General features: G+C 38.8%; 1 long non-coding RNA gene across 2 annotated transcripts in view; it reads left to right on the top strand.

Annotated features, from left to right (window-relative positions):
• Window positions 1–16,797, top strand: part of LOC135318959 (uncharacterized) — a 33,321-nt gene extending 16,524 nt beyond the window's left edge. For both annotated transcript variants that reach the window (XR_010377429.1, XR_010377430.1), the window contains exons 3-4: window positions 12,816–12,937; window positions 16,114–16,797. This is a non-coding gene — a long non-coding RNA (uncharacterized LOC135318959). The remainder of the gene's footprint in view (window positions 1–12,815; window positions 12,938–16,113) is intronic.
• The last annotated feature ends 455 nt before the right edge of the window (window positions 16,798–17,252 follow it).

Raw genomic sequence — 17,252 nt, 5'->3', positions numbered from 1 at the left:
AGAACAAAAAATATGTTGCTGTGATTTATGTCAAAGAGTGTTCTATCTATGTTTTCCTCTAGGAGTTTCATAGTATCTGGCCTTACATTTAGGTCTTTAATCCATTTTGAGTCTATTTTTGTATATAATACTAGACAGTGTTCTAGTTGAATTCTTTTACATGTGGCTGTCCAGATTTCCCAGCACCACTTACTGAAGAGGCTGTCTTTTCTCCATTGTATATTCTTGCCTTCTTTGTCATAGATTAATTTGCCGTAAGTGTGTGGGTTTATTTCTGGGCTCTCTAATCTGTTCCACTGAAGGATAGATCATTTTTAAATGCCAAATATTGTATGTATATGTTAACAATATAGTATATGGATGATTTGCTCTTTCATTTATTGTAAAAAATAAAATGTGTACAAGGAAAAAATACTCTAAAAGGTTTCAGAGAGATGCACCAAGACATCTACAATAGAACAAGAATTAAAATGACATCAGGCTTCTCAACAGCAACAGCAGAGGCAAGGGGACCACAGAGCATGCATCTGAAAGTGCTCAAGGAACTCTGAATTAGAATTTTATATCTAGGTGATCATTTAGATGTGAGGGTAAGGTGAAGACGCTCTAAAGAATACAAGTCTCAGAAGTTTTATCACACAAACACTTTTGGAAGAAACATTCCAGAAAGAACAGAAATGAACAATTAATAACATTTACTGTTGTTTATATGATCACTACCAAAAAAATAAAGAAGAAACATTATAAAGAGGCAAAAAAAAAAAAAGATGCATCAGTAAGGATTCTGAGATAAACAAGTGGTAATGTTACCATGGTTAGAAAGACTGATGGGAGTTGAGAGAGGGCTAAGATACTGATCCTCTCTAAAGGGAACATATCAAAATCATTTTAGGCTGGATTTTCCCAGAATCAGACCCTGAGCCAAGGGTTTGAGTACAAATATTTTATTTTGATGCTGACTACAAATAGCACCAATAAGGAAAAGCAGAAGTGAGACAGGGAGAGGAAGAAAGTCAGGACAGGACATATTAAGGAACAGGTTATCACTTTGGACAATGAGGCTAAATCCCACTGGGCCCTTCTGGGAGCCATAAAGCAGGCCTCAGACTTGTCCCATTCACAAAGCAGAAAAGCTGGGTGTTTGCCCACCAGCTCCAGCCCCTCACTGGCTAAGGGCAGTTTCCGCAGTCATTAGCTCCCTGGACATTCCAGTCGTCCCCATGTATGGCCAAGCACCCTCCTGAGATCCAAGACACTCTCTAGCTAAGGGTCACAGCGCTTGGAAGAAGAAGCTATTAGTCTGTATGGGAAACATAATTACACAGGGGATGTGGGTTGGACGCCAACGGCCTGCAGTAACCTACCCTTTGCACTGCACACTTTCCCCACTGTCTAGTCACTACTCTTCAATTTAGTGGCCGGTCAAAATTTTAAAATGAAATGAAATGAAATACTAACAACAGAAAGCTGATGGGACAGCCTGCAGTCCCTGCTGCCGCCATCAGTCCCGGGCCTGTATCTGCCGTGCAGCGGCCCACGTCTGCGGCAGCCACTGTTTGGTGCGCCCCTCTGGGCTAGCGTTCCCACTAGGCCAGGTTGCTTCACTTCAGTGAAACTCAGACCTTCATCCCTATCCCTTTTTACTGTTTTCTAACCAATCTATGGTTGTTGCAATTGACTTTTCACTGTCATAGTTAGAGATGGAATCACCAAGAAGAACTCAGTGAATCCCCTAAGTTCCAGACATACTTCTTTTTGCCCCCATTACACAGTGGTAACTCTATCTTTTCATGATAAAAAGTCAATTACACCCTCCTATGTAGTAACTCTTATTTGCTTCCTGGCCTATTGGCTTGAGGAGCCAAAAATGAACAGGTGGCAGCCACAGCCTCAGATTCAGTAGAACCTTACTGGTCCCCTGTAATCCTGCATAACCCAAGCTTTGCCAATAAAAGTACAAACATCCAGAGTGGCTGTGATGATAAGAATGACTCCTATTTCTATCCTTTAATTCCTAAACCCATGTGTCCTGGCTGTCAGTCACAGCACATATAATGACCATTGGTTCAAAATATATATCATATCCTGTGCCACAGAGTGTCATCCACAAGCTGATGCCTCGGTTTGTACCTGTGAAGAGGCTATTTCAACATTCTATCAGACTGGTAGATTCTGGTGATGTGGTGTATGGTGGGACTGGTTGGTTCTGGTCATCTGCGTGTTGTTATGCTTCCTTAGCTGTGATGAGGTCCAGTGCAGCCAATTTGCCACATAGTTGTTGACTGATCTCCTTGAGGGCAGTACCATTTTAGGGCCCAGCATCCGTCTCTGCTCCTGGCAGACCTGATATTCAGCTGCAGCAGCAGTTGGATTAGCATTAGTAAAAGGAAGCGATGCAATTAAATCCACAGATAGCCTCCATCTCCACCCCGATGACTACTCTTCATAGGCTCACCGTGAGCACTGGCACAGCTGGGGACAGAGGCGAGGTAACCTCCCTGCACGAGTTATTCTGTACACTTGGTTTTCACTTCCTCATCTTCATTTTCTGCTCCTTCTAAAGATGTATCCACCTGCCTCTTCCTCAGTCTTCCTTCATCTGTTATCTTTCAGTCTTGGTTCATCCAGTCTCCTGACCCACCAGCCAAGCCACATGGCACTTCTCACGATCTTATAGTCTTTTTTCAGGCTACTCTTCTGTCCCCACAATGGTGATGACCTGGTGTGCTGCTCAAAGCTCTGCCCTCTGGGAGGATTTCCTTTCATCATTGTCTCTCAGGACCACACTTGAATAGGTCCATAATATAGCAGTGGTTTCTGTTCACTCCACCCCCAACATGTTATATCAATTTATCTGTAGAACTAGGCATAAAAGCATATCTTTAAAAACACATGCACACACATAGACCATGTTTTAGAGACTTTAAATAGCATACTATTAATGACCTTTGATTAAATAGAAAAAAAGGGGGAACTTACAAAATACTTAGAACTAAAAGACAATGTATGATATATCAAGTGTAAGGAACATTCCTAAAGCAACATGCGATGGAAACATAGTCTTGAATGCATTTATTAGAAAACCAGAATAATTAAAAACAAATGAACTAGGAGTGCAACTCAAGAAGGTAGAGAAAGAACAACAGAGTAAAGCTGGTAGGGGGAAAAGGAGAAGGAAATAAAGATAGAGGCAGAATCAATAAAATAGAGAATGACAAAAAAAAAAAAAACTAAGGTGAAAAGAAAAGTTCAACAAAACCAAGAACTGGTTCTCTGGAAAGACAAATACGATAGACAAGTAAATAATGCATGTAACCTTTGACTCAGAAACCCCACTCCTGGTCATTTGCCCAGGGGCAATCTCGCACAGGCCCATAAAGAAACAGATACAAGAGAGTTTACCTCAGCACTATTTGTGAAGTGGGCATCCGCAGGCACCTTAGTTGTCCATCACTGAGATAACGGATAGATGAAATGTGATGATGCTTATTATAGTATTCTATGAAATAGTCAGAAAGAACGAACTAGATGTAATCAAAGCCACGTGGATAGATCTTGAAAGCACGCTAAGTGAAAAATACAGAGAGCAGTATCATTTGCGTAAATTAAAAACACATGCATACAAAAGAAACGCTGTGTGTTTTAGAGATACAGAAACTTTCTAGGACATAAAATACATCAGCATATACCCTGGGAGGAGGGGTGCAGATATGAGTTGGAATAGGATCTGAAGAGGAACTAGAGTAAAGTTAAATAAGACAAAACCAAACCAGAGAAGGGTTATGCCAATAATGACAGTGTACCAGGAACCAAAAAATGGGAATGGCAACTATTTGCCCCTGAGGTTTAAAAAAAAGATTGTATGTCACTGTTAACTCCTAATTACATGACACGAAAGTTGTATTTTATATAATGTAGGGATTACATTCTTTAATAGAACCAGGTAAATAGATAACCTCTCTTTGAAAGATTTTGAGATTGATTTCGGATTCAGGCTTTCCTTGGGCTTTATTATACTTTTGTATGAGCAAAATTTGGTGATAATATTCTCAGTTCCTAAGGAATTCAAATGTTTATCCAACTTAAAACTTCATGGAATATTGTCATTAAGGATGAGTTAATTAAAATAATAACATTCAGTGAAAAAGTGTCAAAAGTATGATTCATAAATAGATTATTCAGAAAATGTCTTCTACTTAAAGATATCTAAAGAAAATATATTTCTTCCTGTGTATCAGATGTTCCAGGCAGAAATTCCTAGATTTGTGAATCCTTTTTTTTTTTAATTGAAGTATGGTCAGTTTACAATGTTGTGTCAATTTCTGGTTTACAGCAAAATACTTTAGTCATATAGCAACATGCATATTTTGTTTTCATAGTCTTTTTTATCATAAGTTACTACAAGAAATTGAATATAGTTCCCTGTGCTATACAGTAGGACCTTGTTGTTTATCTATTTTATATATAGTAGTGTGTATCTGCAAATCTCAAACTTTCAATTTATCCCTATCCATCCCCTTACCCCTTTGGTAACCATAAGTTTGTTTTCTATGTCTGTGAGTCTGTTTCTATTTTGTAAATAATTTCAGTTCTTAACATTTATTCACATAATTTAAGAGGAGACATTCTTCTAGTAAACATCAAAATAAAAATCTAAAAATAGATACTCAGCAGAATAAAATATTCCCTACATAAGGTCAGGATCAATGTTACTATTATACATTTTGTAAAGTTTTTGTATCTAAATAGGAAATTTGGAAATCGTGGAAAAATATATGGTTAACCAAGTATCAAAATATCCTTGAAAAAATGAATTGTACCATCTGATCCTAAAATCCTAATTTTAGATCTACATTTTTAATGCTTCAATTCCTTTTTTTAACCTTGAAATATTTTAATGATTTTTAAAGTCAATGTACCCTAAGACATTTTTAGGGCAGATCTCAATATTAATTTACTTACGTTATAAAGTATATATATCATACTTTTTAAAGTATACTTTTTCTAACTATAGATATCTTTGACAGAGATACTAAGTTATCTCTGTTTTGGACACTTTCAAAACATAACAATCAAATTCATATATTTTCCGTTGTTTTGAATACTGATGATAGGTTTGTCCTAAGCCAGACACAGTTTTGTACAAAAACAGACACATTTAAGTTGGGTAATGGATTTTGGAGTGGAGATAGAATAAAATTTTCATTTAGGCAAAAATAGTTTTCCCAAAGAAATCTTGGCTCCAGGATCACTGGGTATTAAGGCTGGAGGGAGTCTTAAGATAGTTAATGAAAACTAATTGCTAAAATAATCACTTGTGTTAAAAAATAAAATTTACATAATTTAGTATGTATACTGGAAATATAGCTGGTACTCAGTTAATACTTTTGAATGAGTGAAGTGCCAACATATATTATCACAACATATCATTGCCTTTTAAATACCCTTCATCGAATGAACTCTTTTGTCTGGAGAAATAACAGGAAGGCTTAGGAGGCAGGAGATGGACCTGGAGGATGGCGTGGATGCAGCTAGTGAGTTTTGCGTATGCTTTTTTATTTTTCCTCCTAATGCTCTCCATGTTGCCTGAAACAGACCCCTGGCTGAATATGTATCAGGAGGTGTTGTACATCTTTAGGGGAGAGATCAGGTGGCTTTTAGAGCTGCTGTACATCAGATTCAATATACATATGTACACATTCATGTCGGTAGGTGAGCTACGAAGAATTTATTTCCATTAGTTTCACTTTCAGTTTCTCATGGCCTAATGGTCCAGTTTGACAATGAGTTTTGTACTACTGACACCAACTGTTCAAGTTTACCTTCTTTTAAATCTCTTTAACAAAAATAGCATATACCAACCCTTTTACAAAATGCCATCCAAAAGGCTCATTCTGCCTGTTTAATTCACTTGGGGTTTTGTTGCTCAGATTTTATTCAAGAATATTTTTCTTGCTCTCAACTTCTTCTCTGACTGTGATTTTGAGAACGTGATTTGTGTCCTGCTTCACTCTGTGCTTGCAGATAATCTCTCCTGCTGAGTTTCACACTGTATCTTAATAACTTTACTGTTTTTTTGTTTTCTGTTCTTAAAGCTGCCATGATGTGTAAATGAGCCCTTATAATTCCTCAGATGTCAGCTGTCCAATTTTACATACTTGATTTAATTTATAAATTCCTTCTTGATCTCTGGGCTTCTCAAAGCCAGAAGGTGTGACTTACCTATCTTTGTATCTCAAGCGTATAGATCAGAGCCTGAAAGATGGGAGGCATTCAGGAATTGTTGAAGTGAATAGAAAAAGAGATAGATTTGGGACTGGAATCTGGGAGAAGCTGTTTCTAATATCAATTCATTCCTTACTATTATGTCATATTATATGGCCAGGTTATTTTATGGAAGACGCTTTATAGTATATACTTGCTACCAACCATAGTATATACTATGATACCAACATATACTTGCATACAACAGAGAAGTATTTATTATCCTCATTTTATTAAAAAAAAAAAAAAAGCAAATCTGGTGTTCAGAGAGTTTGAGTAATTTGCCTGAGGTGAACAGGATTAGTGAAGTAGTAAAAAAAAAAAAAATTATCTTTCAAAAGTCTTGGCTCTTCTATCTAAATCCAGCTGGTAGAGACTGTCTCCCAATCCCAACATGGTGTCAACCATGGAAGGCAGAAATATTTGGGGAAAAATTGCCAGTTTAGAATAAGGGATTGTTGGATTTTACCTAATGGAGGTTGGATTACCTTTCTACAGACATAAAGGAATTCTAGTCCTTTCATTGCCAGGTAGCCACTCAAGAATATAAAGGAAAATAAGCAAAAAGATGAATGGAAGTAATACAATTCTCTGTCTAGATGTAATACTCAAGAAGTCATCCAATAGGATTCAAGATTAGAAGGTCTGATTTCATAAACTGTCTCCCCAGGATACCACAAACCAAATAAGATTTCAAGGAAAGAAGACTTATGTCAAGAATGTTTTATCATATTGTTTCAGTTACCTATTGCTGCTTAATAACTTACCCCAAGATTTAGGAGTGTCAAACAACAGTTTTGATCTACATCACAGTTTTACAGTTAAAGAAATTGAACAGGATTTAGCCGAGAGACTCTTCTCCTCCATATGGGATTGATAGGGATCCTCAAGTTACATAAACTGATGACTGGGATGGTCTGGGAGGTCCAAGACCTTTCACTCACGTGACTGTTTCTGTGGCAGGATAGTCTGGAAGACTGAGTTCAGCTGGAACTGTTGACCAGAGCACCAACAAGTGACCTTTATAGCATGATAGTTGTAAGGTAGTTGGATTTCTTACAGGACAGTGCAAGGCTCCTAGAAAAAGTTTTTAAAGAAACAGGAAGTAGAAGCTGCCAGTTTCTTACAGTCAGGTCCTGGAAACTGGCACGGTGTTGTTTTTGCCATAATCTAATGGTCAAAGCAGGCCTAGAGCAACGAGGATTTAAGGAGAGGGGACACAGACCTTTACTCCTGGATAGGAGGAATGGCAAAGAATGTGGGGCCATTTTAAATCCCCCAAACAGCGCAATAAACATTCAGCAATTCTTGCTTATAAATGTATCCTTCAATATATTTTTTTCAGTACCCAAAAGAAAGGAATCTTTTTGTTCCTCCCTATTCTCAGATTAAGTACTGCCACAGGTGTATCACCCTGTACCTCAGCTTATGGCGACTGATACTTTAACCACCACTTCTGAAGTCTACACTGAGATATTTTTACATTTATGCCCAAGTTGTTTATATCTGAATATGAATGAAAAGTTAAGGCCGAAATTTCATAATGCTTGCTGTTGTCCCCACTCTTTCCATCTTGGCCTCCAACTGTTGCAAATACTTCCAGACACTTTGTGCTTCTCAAGCAGATTGAGCGTGCTACCATGAGCAGCCCCTCGGTGTGCACAGGCATTTTCTCATTATCATCAAATGATAGAATGTAAACCCAGAATGTATTTTGGGAACCCCATAGACCAAACTTGACATTTCACAGAAGTAAAATCTAAAGCTCAGAGAAGTCTGGATGAACTCATCCAAATCATGCAAATAATATATAGGCAAGCCAGAATCAACGCTGAGGGCTCACGGATCCTCTTCAGTTGTACAGATGGCATGTGTATCTTTTGTGCTGGTGTTTTTTTCAAGTGGAATTTTATTAGAAAACTAAAAAAGAAAAAGTATTTTTTAAAATGCCAAATTAACCAAATCCAGAATACCAAACCATAGAAATGATGTAGTTTCCTGAAGGCAGGTTTAAAAAAAGAAAACTTAACCCAATATTGACATCAGTCAGTAGCTGGCTTATGGCTAGGTCTAGATGGTATTCATGCCTCTCTCTCTCTCTCTCTCTCTCTCTCTCTTAAAACTTATTTTGCCTTCCTCAGCCTGTCACCTTCCCCTTCTTCAAAGGCATCTTTCCAGTCCTTTATTCTTCCTTTGGTTACCCAGTTAGATCCTTCCTGTCTTTGAGATAGTTCTGGTCACTTTATCCTGATGGGGCCACTAACTCTTAACTGTTTATGACATAACTTCTTGTAGAAAATAGAATGCATTTTCCTTACATAGGAATGTACTCACGTATTAGTCCCTATCTCAGACATCCAGTAGAAAATTTTTCTCTCTTAAAGGACCTATAAAAGGCAAATCAACTTCAGATTCCATCTTAATCTATTGGCAAACATAGTTTTCCCTGAACTTCCTCAGGCTGCTTGCCTGGTATTGAGGATACAGATGATAAATAGCACTTAAGTGGATAAAATTATAACACCAAGGTTAATAACTAATGCATGTATTCATTTAATTGATTTTATAAATAACTAAGAGAAATTCAGTCATTATATAAAAAAAATCTCACTCCATGGAAATAATAAATCTCATTCAGTCAAGGTGACAGCTAACTCTCTCCAACCACAGAAGCCAAGTTAAAAAAAAAAATTTACAGTACTTTTCCTGTAGGCTGGTCTCATCGTTGAAGGTATAACATTGACTTTATGTGACCCCTACCAGCAAGCTCTAACTGTTGTAACACTAAAAGTGTAGACAAAATTCTTTAAGTAAATTAATAAACATACTCTTCCACTTTGCTAGGGCTGCTGAGTACCATCCACATGCTGGTGTGTTGCAGTAGCAGCTGAGTAAAGAGGGAAGATGCCAAAATATTATCAGTGATTCCTGAATTTTCAGAGTATCAAGCAGACGGTGAAACAATTGACACTTTCTATACAAATCCTCAGGATTTGAATTCTAAATTAATATGACCACCCTACCTTGGGCCCATCTCACACAGAAAAGCTGCACATACATAACAGAATCTCTCCGTAATGGATTTGATGGTCTCCCATTTCCCTAGAGTCAGTTGTTTGCTCCAAGGACATTTCCAGATTAGGAAGTATCAGTATGCATATACCAGAAAATAAAAATCCCTGAGACTCTGCTACCCGAAGATAAATGTAAACACCTAAGGATGGATTTATTTGTAAGTTATTTTTTCATTTAATATAAAAATGTAATGTGAAGATGTTTTTCATGTCTATATCCTCTTCTACAGCATCTTTTTCTAAAAGCTGTGTAGCAGTCTTCCCTGTGGCTGGTTTATAAAAAATGTACTAATTATTGGCCATGTAAATTAATTATAATTCTGTACCAGTAGTAACAACGCTGTGTGAGTATCCTCGAAGCACATTTGTTGCATACATTCATGGCTGCTGCTTCATGACAGAATCAAAGAATTTGAATCTCTGGGCCAAAAGTGTGCACATTTTAAGGCACTTACTGCATATTCCCAAATTGTAACCAGGATCTACCCATTTTTATTCTCTTAGCATTGTATGAGATAATCCATTTTTCTCATACACTAACATTAAAAAATAATAGTCATCTTTACTAGTCAAAAATAACCTCTCACTAATATTTCCATTTTCATTTATTTGACTGGAGTGAATTTATTCTACTATACTGGGATTTTTTTTTTTCTCTCCATTTTTTCCCCCATTAGACCTTTTTGAGAACAGGAGCCTAGTCTCAAGTCCCTCAGGTCTAGAGTAAAGAGTATCTCTCACGACACCCAACCAGTTTTGTACCCAGTAATGTCTGAGTAAATGAAAAAATTAGCCCAGAAACTTGATAGTGAATATGGGTCACTCATGATTAGGAATTTGTTACACACATGGAAAAACAAATATACAAAAGGACAATTCACACATACATAAATAGTGTAAGTACTCTCATAAGTATAATACAAGAACTTTATTTGGTGCTAACTGGAAAAAGAGCAGTCTAAAGTAGTGAAGATCCTTAACCTTGTAATTTTTTTATGTGGTTTTACTAATTTATGACCATACTGCCACAACTTGAAGCAGGAGCTTCCAGATCCTTTCTAAGCCTGTTTCTGGGCTGGCTGCGATGAACAGACGAGACGCATCTATAATTAGAGCTTTCCCTTGCCTGTATTAAATTCATTGCTAAAACCTCAAAAAAAAAAAAAAGTATCCTCTTAAGTATATGATGAATTCTGTTGATTATTCAAATGCTGATAAAGGAGAAAACCTGGTTATCACACATAATACAATAAAAACCTCAGTTAGATCAAGGAACATAAATCAAACCAGTAGAACACTAGGCATAAGTGTGTGGAGTGAGTGAGTGTGTTTCGGTGTGTGAGTCTCTCCATCCTGCTATCAACGCACTGAATGAAAGAAAAAGTCCACTGCCCTGAAGACTTTCTAAAGGGAAATCTTCCTGGACTGCAAGGCAGCCTGTGTCAGTAACTGCTGTTACCTCTATGGCAGCACAGTTAAACTCCCGAAGAGCTCCTTTGGTTTTATCCTTCTTTCTTTCACTAGAGCCTGAGGTTCAGTCAGCAGAAGAGGAAGAGAGCAGAAGGTTGCATGATGGAGATTAAAATTTGACTTCCACTCACATTCCATCGGCCAGGCCTCGGTGCCCTGGGGAGGGAGGCTGGGAGATGCAGGCTTGCTCTCTTCAGACTGGGTGAGCAGCTTGCTGTCCTGTGCAGCATCAGTCACCTTTTGGTTTTTGTTGTATTTGTGTAGTGTCATATGGTGCCTTCAAGTATTTCGCTCTACCCAAGCCTCGTATATGCTATTGTTTCCTTGGTATGTTTTACTTTCACTTGCTTTTTATACTTCAGAAGATTTATTTGAAAAAGAAAACTGTCATTGGAAAGCCAAAGTGGAAAAAAAAAAGAAAGAAAGAAAGCCAAAGTGAAATATCCCAAAGTGAATAGAACTTAACTATAAAAATAAACACACTAAAGACGAGAAGTTGTAAGTGCTAAGGCACTAGCAGTGCTTGCAGAGCCTCTGAGCTGAGGCTGATGATTCTTTCTTGAGAAGGGGGTTTATAAAATGATAGAAAGAGGCACAGTGTATATTTGACCAATATCAAAAAAGTATTCTTTCCTGTTTTATAAATGTAAATTCTATTTGTCCTTGATTGTAGTATTGTCAAAATTGTTCTTGTTTTTGTAGCATTTGATTAATATATCATTTTCAAACTTTCAGCCAATTTCGTGGTAAGAACAGTTTTTTTAAATTATACATAGATTTTTAAAAATCTAACTATTCTTTTCATAGAAGACTTTATATATTATAATAACAAATATATTTGAACTTACTCCTGCCATTTCATGTTTTGTCTTTCACACTGCTTTCTCTTTTTTTAACTAAAATTTTTTAAAATATATTTTTATTGAAGTATAGTCAGTTTCCAATGGTGTGTCAATTTCTGGTGTACAGCGTAATGCTTCAGTCATATAGAAACATACATATATTTGTTTTCATATTCTTTTTCACCGTAAGTTACTACAAGACATCTTTTTTAAAATTCCTTCTTGATTTGTTTGATTGATTGAATTTCTTTTTCTAAATTTCTGTTAATTTGGTAGAGCAGCTCACAGAACTCAGAGGAACATTTACTTATATTTGCCAGTTTATTATAAAGAATATTATAAAGAATATAGATAAATAGCCAGATGAAGAGGTACATACGCAAGGTCCAGACGGGTCCCAAGTGCAGGAGCTTCTGCCCCCGGGAACTAAGTGCACCACCCTTCTAGCAGGTAGATGCATGAACTAACCTGGAAATTCATCAAATCTACTTGTCGGAGAGTGTTTATAGAGCTCAATCTGAAGCAACCCCTGCTCTTCCCAGAGGTCAATGGGTGGGGCTCAAAGTGCCAACCTTTGAATCATTTGGCCTTTCTGGTGACCACTCCATCCTAAAGCTCTCTAGGGGCCCCACCCTAAGTCACCTCATTAGTATAAAATTAAGTGTGTTCAGAAGTGCTTATCATGAATAATAGATATGCCTGTTCCTTAGGACATAGCAAGGGTTTTAGGAGCTCTGTGCTACAAACCAGGGATGAAGACCAATATATTTCATATGATGCCCACAGTATTGATCTATTGACTTCTAATCCCCATCCAGTACTAAAGAACTGCCCAGATCCAGGAGGCATTTTCTGACTTTGGGACATAATGCCAGAGAATGTCACATGCATGGCGCCCCCTGGAGTTTGCAAAGCATCAGTTCCTGTGTGAACAGTATTATTCCTCTAGGGAAACGTTTAACAGTTTCTCTGAATTCTGTTGAGTCCTGTGAAATTACACAATTGTCTAAGACGGTGATTTTTTTTTTAATTGTCTTAACACTTGGAGCATTTTTGTAGATCTCAGTGTTTGTGGTTTTGGGTGTTATGAAAAATTTCCTTTGGTTTGATGAGATATCCCCTTTATTTTCTCTTTTTCTGTCTTCCTGGAACTTTTATTTGATAGGTGTAAAAACTGATGAACAGAAATCTCAATTAAAAGAGAGTTGGGAGACCAGACAGGGAACTTCTCGTGCCCTCCAATACTAGCAGAGCCCTGCAGGAGGAAGAGACTCCCTCCTCTTGTCGGTGAGACACTGTCACAAATCAGCCAATGAAAAGCCACTGTACTTTGAACTCTTTCTCCTTCCCTTTTTTACCCACTACAATTTCCCTGTACCCCCAGTTTCCCATACTCATTCTCTTGCTGAATTTCCCTTTTTCCCTGAAACTCTTCTCACCCCCTTTTCCTCTGAACCTATCAGAACCCATCCCTTTAAAATTAAACCTCCTGAGAATCCAAAAGCTAAACCCTTAATTTCTTATATTCCCTGGACTATAGCTGAAATGTAGGCCATAGTCAAGCATTTTCCCAAAGTAACCGATGATCCTCACAGAGAAATAAATATCGTCATTCAAACTTAACCTGCTTTCTCTGACTTACATCAGCTAGTTCATATGCTTGTAGGTGAAGGCCAGGTCCAGCATTGGATGAAAATCCTGAAAGGTCTTTAGGACTGAGAGATCAGCCTTCTAACTTATTGTATGATCAGATGTGGACAGTTGCTAGGTGACTTGGTCAACCAGTTCCTAAGGCTTTTCCGAAGTCTGTTGATTGCAACAAAATTCAGCTTCACACACAAAAATCTGATAAATCTGTTCATGACTATTTTAATTGACTTCGGATTGTTTTTGAAGGAGATTCTGGTCTTCCTTCAGATGTTGGTTCCACCTGGGTATCTTTTACATCTGTGTTTATTAATGGGCTAAACGGGGACCTTTCCCTACCAGTAAAAAGGACCAGGATGGGATGGGAAACTATGTCCACTCCAGATTTGCTTAATCTGGCAAACCAGCTCTCTCACACTCTAGATGAGTCACCTAAAAGAAAGACTACTAAAATTCTTAGTCAACTCCAGCAAATTAAGTCCCCTAAACAAAGCCAAATCTTCTAGTTTCTGTTGTCATTGCAAAGAGCCAGGACATTGGAAAATAGATTGTTACAGATTCAAGCTCTTCAGGTTCTTTCAGTCAACGAACCAGTCTTTCCAACATCCTCCCAGTTCTTAATCACAGGGCTCTGAAGAACTACAAGGATCTTCCTAATCTTTCCTGTTAATCAGCTTGCAGAAACATTTCTCCAGATTGGGGATGATCTATTCCACTCCTAAGTGACTGGAGCCACACTGTCAGTGCTCAACCCCACTACTATAAAACAGCCCCTGCCCCGGAGTACTGAAACAGCTCAGATCGTGGGGGTCTCTAGTGAACTGCAGAAGGTTCCCATCTCTGAACATATTCCTTTTTGTTTAGGCCCTTTGAGACACACAGCCTTTTCTCCTCAACTCCTTCACCCTATCTGTTTATCAGGCCAAGACTTCTTAGAGAAATATCATGCAGAAATTTCTTTCCCCTAAAAGGGGGAAATAATTCTAGAATGTGACAGTAGTCATCAAAGCAGCCAACCAGGTGAATTTGAATTTAATGAACATTTGGTATCTTTCATTTGCTCTGTCTCTAATGGGACTGGAGCTGATTCTGGGAACATTAATCATTAGTCCTTATTGAATCATGTACCACCCTCCTTATGGGCAAAACCTTCAACTGATTTTGGCAAAATTCACTGTGCACCTCCCATCAAGATTCAAATAGATCTCTCAGAACCTCTTCTCAGAATTAATCAATACCTATAAGTAAAGCCTTCAAGGCATAAAACCCATCATAGCAGGTTACAAGGGTCAAGGCTTCATTATCCCTTTTATCAGTCCTTATAATACTCTCCATTTTCTGGTAAGAAAACCTGAGGGCTGAGGGTGGAGGTTTGTCCAGGGCCTCCAAGCAGTTGACAGCCTTGTTATCCCTTGACACCCCTGTTGTTCCTGATCCTCACATGGCACTAACGTCCGTCCCCCGGAAGCAGGTTTCTCACCTGACCGACCTACGCGGTGCATCTTTAGTATTCCAGTTAAGGAAGCTGAGCAATACCTTTTTGCCTTTACATGAGGAGAACTATTCACTTCGACAGTAATGGCTCGGGGTTATTATTACTCAGAAGTCCTACTAGCCGATCTGGGTGATATAAAGTTCCCTGGGGTTCTCCATGGTTGCACTGTGTGGATGATGTGCTGCTTTGCTCTTCTCAAGCCTCCTCACAAGAAAACAGCATTCAGTTGCTAAAGCCTTTAGTCTTAAAGGGGCATGAGGTCACTGAAGAAAAATTGCAGTTTGCCCAAACCCAGAGTCGATATTTAGAGCATCTGATATTAGAACAAGGGGCACACCTAGACCCAGATAGACTTTATGGCTTCCTAAAGTCTCCTAAAGCACAAAACTAAGCACTAACTGTCAGGTTGACTTGGGCTAGTTGGTTATTGGTGAAACTGAATTCCACATTTCTCTCTTACGGCCAAACCTCTCTACATTTTGTAACAACCCTGATCCAGTTTTATAGGAAGAACAAAAGGACATAGCCTTCAAGACCTTAAGGAGAGTTTGATGAACTCACCTACCCTTGGGCATCAAGATGATCAGATTCTCCTTTTCATCTTTTAATATGAAAAGGAAGGGAATGCCCTTCCACTGCCCACTCTATGTTCCCTTTGTCTTTAGTTAGTACCTCAGCGGATCGGGTTCCTTCACCTGGTGGGTGATCCAAACCTTCATTCCTGGAGGGTCTGAGCCATCGGTCGCGCTTCCTGGATTGAGTGGTTGTAGTTTTCCATTGATTTTAATCACAAGGCCTGATGATACTAAGAGACCCTAAGAGATCTGTGTACCCCCCACACACTCTCCATTACCTCTGTTGTGGAGTAGCAGTCCAGTTGCCCCTTGGTAGTCAGAAGCAGTCACCCCAGCCAGCACAGTCACTCCCTTCTTGGCCAGGTGGCAGTCTTAACTTCCAGCCCAACAGATAATCATTGTGGTGTAGTGGAAGCATTCCTCCCTTTGGAACTAAGACCTCTAGGCCAGCAGAGCATAAAGTCATGAGCATAGGAGGCAGAGATTTTGCCACTGGGTTACTAGGGGTAATAGTGAGTGGTGCCCCGCTCATTTCCAACCCTTGATTCCTGCCCTGGCTGTGGGAGAAACAGCACCATATATTGGATGCTGGTTCAGACTGTATAACAGCCTTCTGGAGAACCTTGCCCCAGCCCTGCCAGTAACCCCGCCTAGCTGGACTTATTAGCCACTCACCCTGATGATCACTCAGAGATGACATCTCCTGCTATTCATATTTGTTCACTTTGAATTTGCCTTTTTTCTAGGGTCTGCTCTGAATTCAACAGTGGTTTTCTTCAGGATGTGGTTTTCTTCAGAGCACTGGAGCTTTGGTTTCTCTTGCTCTGCCACTTCTCAGTCAACATAATACAAACTACAGTTGACCCTTGAACAACTGAGGGATTGGGCCCCCCAACCTCCCCAAACAGTCGAAAATCCAAATGTAAACTTTGCAGTTGGCTCTCATATCTGAGTTTCCTCATTCTTGGATTCAACCAACTGAGGATCAGATTGTGTTGTCCTGTAGTATATATTTAGTGAAAAAAATCCATGTGTAAATGAACTGACCCTGTTCAAACCTGTGTTGTTCCAGGGTTAACTGTGTTTTTCATCATCTGTACAATTAATCGTCCCACACAATCACTTTTTCCATCATCGAGAAATTCCTCGAGAAGTCTTATCTGTTCATGGAATCCTTTCTTATTTTATAATGCTACTGTGAATTTCTTCCCAGATTTTAAGGGATTGGGGGCATAAAGGGAAGGGAGTGCATGTGTTTGGCCTGTCATGTCTACCTGCTCTCTGGCTTTGATGTTCAAATGTAACATATCAAGACTAGAAGCAAAGGGCTTCTGATTAAAAATGGTGAATTAGCAAGTATTTATCTCCTTTATCTCATAAAGCAAAATCACTAAACTTTATCACTAAAGCAAAAATACATGAATTAAAAATGTGTGTCTGTGTGTTTAAAATGTAAGGACAAATGAAATGGAAAAGGACACATAATGTATGAGGAATTTCCTCAGCTTTCAAACAGAAGTAAGAAGTGACTGACTGGAGTGGAGTTGGTACACAGAGCCAGTCAGTTCACCCCACAGAACCCCTCAGAGGCTCAGGACTTGCACGCTGCGAGGAGGCTCTCCATGTGCTCCAGGACCACCTCCCTAGGCCACACAAGTGGGCAACTATTTCTCCCCTCACATCCACACCCCTCACCAGGTAAGGGACCAGAAGGTGATTCTCTGGATAATTTGAACCAGAGAAGCTCCAGATTCAGGAAAGCCAGTTGAATAAAGGGTTGTCATGAGATAAGGGGCTAACAACATGGGATTAAAAGAATAATTACCTATCGAACTATAATCTCTTGTATTGGATTCCTCACACTGTTGTAACAAAGTACCACAAA

This window comes from Camelus dromedarius, chromosome 2 (assembly GCF_036321535.1).
Source record: "Camelus dromedarius isolate mCamDro1 chromosome 2, mCamDro1.pat, whole genome shotgun sequence".
NCBI classification, from domain to species: domain Eukaryota; kingdom Metazoa; phylum Chordata; class Mammalia; order Artiodactyla; family Camelidae; genus Camelus; species Camelus dromedarius.
The sequence above is the reverse complement of the archived record's forward strand: the minus strand, read 5'-3'. Positions and strand labels throughout refer to the sequence as shown.